This window comes from Xiphophorus hellerii, chromosome 3 (genome assembly GCF_003331165.1).
Source record: "Xiphophorus hellerii strain 12219 chromosome 3, Xiphophorus_hellerii-4.1, whole genome shotgun sequence".
NCBI classification, from domain to species: domain Eukaryota; kingdom Metazoa; phylum Chordata; class Actinopteri; order Cyprinodontiformes; family Poeciliidae; genus Xiphophorus; species Xiphophorus hellerii.
In genome coordinates, this window is record NC_045674.1 from 3,501,335 (window position 1) to 3,506,400 (window position 5,066).

The window sequence follows — 5,066 nt, forward strand, 5'->3', positions numbered from 1 at the left end:
GTTTTCAACTCATCAAAACAACTTAAAATTAGAACTATGTAGAAACGTCTTTTAATTGACATTGCAGCATCCATCTTGCTTCTTACTCCAAAACTGCAAATAGATTTCTCAAATCTGTGCTGAAAGCCTAACAACTTCCTTTACTTCTGTGTACCCAACTTTAGTTAATTGTGATTTGACTTTCCCCCATTACATCACAAGACTGAGCTAGTGTTTGATCCATTTATTGCTGATGAAAAAAGCAACTTTTTGGAATGTGGCAGAATTTATTGCAGTCTGTGAGAAATAAAGCTTTTGTGTACAGAGTAGTTCAGTAATATTTTTATGAAGTATCACTGCTCTTCCTTAAGTAAAATTTCTACCCATTGTAAGTAACCTCGCTTAGGTTTGGTGTTATGATCAGTACTTGGATAAAATTTTTACCAAATACCATTTTTTAACTTTTACTTATTTCTACCTGAGTAAAAATATGAGGAAGTGCTATTCATACTGGCGTACAATTTTTGGGTACTCCTTCATTAATAACTCACCTCTGTATATGAATGATATTTAGCCTCTTTGAACTCTAGTACAATTATTCCTTGCTGCAAATGAACTTTTTAAAAGCTGCTCATGTTTGGTAAAACTGCTTAATAGCAAAAGTTCAGGTAAAGGCACATCGTGCAGCACACTACTCTTAAATTTCCTTCCCATGCTTTTCAGTTTCTTACTATGACAAAAACTATATACATTTTTATTGGCTTCTGTTTGTGTTATACATGTTTAAGACAAGATGAAGAAAGTCTCCTTGCCATTTTGAGAGGCTAAAGACACCACTGGCTTATTGTAAAAGCCACCACCATGTCTATTGTCTGGGTTTCTACACTCATATACTGTTGACTTAAATGGAATAAGTCTTATTAAAACACAAGAATAAGTTTAATTAAAATCATTCTGTTTTAATTAAACAGAACTAATATAAATTCAAAACAAGAACCCAGTGTTCAACCATGCAGGTGGTAAACTGGAGAATAAACCCTAAATATTGTCCATAAATTCCATCTCCATTTCTGATAAATGGCTGCAAGGATGATAAAACTAGATCTGAAGTTCTCGCTCATTGTTCTTGTGAAAGTAGGTGCTTCAAAAAACAAAACGCAGTCAAAGACTCAAAGTTCTGAATAAATTAAATTTTTATCTCATGTCTTCATGAAGAACAACAGAAAATTGTTGAAATTAGGCTTTTTAGCCCTCATTTTTCTTGGTGCTCTTCTCTTCATCTAGATCCTGCTTCATAATTTCAGTTCCTTGTTTTTTGCAAGCGGCATCACATGGAGGCTCCGATATTTTCAATTGTTGCTTTATTTGATTTATTTCCTCCTTTTTTTTCTTGGGGTTGTATACCAAAACTGCTGCTTTCTGGCCAATCTGTGAATACAAGAAGGTTACTTATAGTTAAGAAACCTTAATATACAGTTGACATAAAAGGAAACAAGCTGCTGTTAAAATTCTAAGGTTTTATGACAAAAAAAGAACAGCATACATTATTTCAGATCTTTTCTCTTTTTAATGTGATCTTTACAATTCAACTGAAAAAGAATTTAGAGGAAAAATATAAAAACAGAATAAGCTCCAACATCCTGATTACATAAGTGTGCATTCCGTTAAACTAGGACTTTATTAAGCAACCTTTTGATTCAATTTCATCATTCTTTCTCTTTTTGCAGGAGTCTTTAGCATCTTGTGAAGACATCTCTTCTTCATCCCCCAAACTGATTTATCTTTACAATTGCATATTTTTGCTTTTTGTAACCTCTCCACCCACTATGGCTTTAGCTAAAGGATGCAAATGGAACAAGGTACAGAATAAATAACATTGTCCCATTATTTCAATTTAATCATATTCTCTAAAGTTGATAGCAAATAAAATATGTATGTTAATGCTGAAACTGAATCAAAAAATGTATCATAAAAGTATTTGAACTGTGTGCATGCTTATGTAATCTGGTTATTGCAGATTTTTGTATAAACATGTTACCTCTAGTAGATTTTTTTTTTCCAGTTTGATAATACAAAATTTGTCACATTTGAGATAGAAAAAATATTTTGTTTACATCTCAAAAACTTGACAGTTCAATAGGAGTGTATATACTCTCTCACTCTGCTTCAACCAGCCACATACCTGCAATGAAATTTTCTCTCCGTAACGTATATAATTAGCCAGATGTTCGCAGTTGTTGGAGAAGGCTTCCCAAATATCGGTTTTTGGGTCTTTCCCGCAGCTTTTATACTTCTCTTCAATTCGCTTTGTTATTTCTGCTGTAGATACTTTGTTTTTGTAACTTTCTATTTTGTCCAGGTAATTATCCTTCTCATAATGTTGGATATCAATTTTATCAAAGATGCAGCCACCCAATAATGCATTTCTATGGAAACCTATGGAAATATGTATTTTTAAAGTTTTAGTCAAAGTCTGACATATTATTTATTTATTAATAACTTAGTAAAATAAGCTAACATATAGAAAGAAAAAAATATTGACATTTCACAGTGGTCTTAAATTTGTCAAAAGATACATTACCTGTAAAGTGAAATATGTTGTCATCTGCTTTTTGGCCTTCAAATCTCTTTTTATCCAGATAAATACCATAGTGCTTCAAGGTAAATCCGAGGATTTCACGACTCCTGGAAATGATGTCACCATATTGTAGCTATAAGACAAGAAAAATATTTTGGAAAATAGAAGTTAATAATATTCAAGTATTCCATCAGAAATAATAACTGAATATCCAAAAATGTCTTCCAGATAAACACATCGGGAAACAAACTGTAACTCCCAGTTATCACACAATGTAACTTTCCAGGCTTCAGAGTATATCTATTAGTGAAAACAAACTGCATCAAGAAATTACAAGATGTTGAGATGCAAGCAATATATTTAATGTTAGAAAACTTCTTACTTCACTCTTAGCTGCTCCACTGACCAGGTGTAAGGTCACAACTATCAAGATCAGGATCTTCATTTTTCCAAAGGTTAAAAACCTTTGAAAGTAGAGTACAAATGACATAATCACACCAGCTATACTGTGACAACATTTTTCATCATTAAACCTTGAACCCATTAAACAGATTAATATTACGCTATAGTTACCTAGAAGGTTTATGCAGAAAATAGTCTGGTCTGTTGTTGAAGTTTCTCTTGAATAAATGAGAGATTCTTCTGTCATAGAAAATAAGCTCCTTATATAGAACAGTGAACGTAACAGAATGGATTCCTAGTCCATTCCCACTTTGAGGGGTTGGGCTTAGTGGAAGGCTTAACCCATAGATAAAAAGATAGACTAAACACAGAAACTGTATGCTATTTTCTTATTGAAGTTGCTCTTATTAATATATTTTCCTGTTATAACTGTCAGAGTAATTGAGTGTCATACTTTGAATGAGAAATAGCCTAAAAAACTACTGTTTCTAATTGTGGCCGCTGTCAAAGGACTGAGAGGCTGTTGCTTCTTCTTTTGGTTTAAAAATTTCTTATCCTGTTACATATTAGCAGAGTGAACAGTTAAAAGTGACAGAATGCATTCAGGTGAGGGGTTCAAAACTTGCAGATGTATTCAAATTAAATAATTCAGCATAATTTTATTGAATATCCTGAAAGACTAAAGACAAAATAATTCCTCCAGAATTAGATCTTAATGCTGCTAAGAATGAAGAATTAAGATATATTTCTTAATTCTTAGTAGAATAAAAATTCTGCTAAGAAAGAAAAAGGGAAAAATTTTGGTTTTCCTTTAGGGCAAGCCAAAAGGGAGAGGTATACATGATCAATAACGTGACCCACAAAAATGTAATGTAATGACAATTCAGTATTTGTTTTATTGTAAATTTGCTAATTTTGCTCATCAATTCTCATTTTTCCAGTTTTTCTATGTCTTTAAAATTTGTGAAAATATGTTTGCTTCAGTTTACCTTGCACTTCCTGCTGGTACGCCTGATCTTCGCCACTGTGAGAAAAAAATATATGATATTTCTATTTCCCACTGTTGTTCTCAAAAGAGACACTAAAGTCAGATGCATGGTACCTGTCCAACTACTGTGTTTCAAAGCCATGTCCAACAAAACTCTCATTGCCTAAATCATCAGAAAATTCATTACTGTCAGACCTATCCCTGTCTTGATGTAATCATAACAGCAGGTGTAACATACAGTTGTACTAACTCAGCCATAAACAGGAAAATGACAAAAAAAATAATTTACAATACGATTACAATAGGTCTTGGCAGCTCTTTCGCTGCTCTGGCCAAATAAGTTCCTCCTCCTGCTGGCTTCATATTCTGTCCACAGCTCACTTTAAAAATGTTTTGCCTATCACAGTTTCTAATCTAATTCAAATAGTAAACTCAACCATTTTATTTGGTGTTCTCCCACAGGCTCTAAAATCAGCAGTTATCTAACCACTGCTGAAAAAGAACATTCAGGACAAGCTGCTGTTGGCCAATCTCCCATTTATCAGTAAAACCATTGTAAAGAGTTGTGTTCAACAGTTTATTAGTTTCTTAAAAATGACCAATGACTTGGTAATGTCACTGTACTGTCCTGTGCTGGTTATGTTGGATTTCAGTGCAAAATTTGACACTGTTGACTATGACATACAGTATCTTTCCTGTCTTACCTTAGCGTGCTTTTGTTACTCGTCTCTACTTATAGTGACAAATATAACAAATGATGTTTTGTTTTGTTTTTCCGTTTTTTTTCTTCTTCTGAAGACTTTCTGCTTTCCCTTGATCTTGGAGAGCCTGTAATGACGAACAGTCAGTGAGAGAAAGAAAGGACAACCGCCGTCTTCTTCCCCAAACTCTGTCTTTATTACAAATTATTGAAATTATGAAATTATTAACATTTCCTAGAACAATCACATTCCTGTGTCCTTTCTTCTGCTACAAAAAACCACACACAGCCTTCACCTGTGTAAAAAGGTATCAACTCTCACCAATCAATCCAGAGTGCAGCGATATACATTAAAAAAACCATTTCTCAAATAAGAGGATTAATTATGTTGAATACTGCAAGAGGGAGATGTAATAATG

At 33.2% G+C, this 5,066-nt stretch overlaps 1 long non-coding RNA gene across 1 annotated transcript; it reads right to left on the bottom strand.

Moving 5' to 3' along the window:
* Positions 1-1,154: 1,154 nt before the first annotated feature.
* LOC116717916 (uncharacterized) lies at positions 1,155-4,658 on the bottom strand. The gene is made up of 5 exons (XR_004338841.1): positions 3,131-4,658; positions 2,940-3,021; positions 2,561-2,690; positions 2,162-2,415; positions 1,155-1,407 (listed from the first exon to the last, which is right to left on the bottom strand). It is a non-coding gene; the product is annotated as an uncharacterized LOC116717916 (long non-coding RNA).
* Between the last annotated feature and the right edge of the window lie 408 nt (positions 4,659-5,066).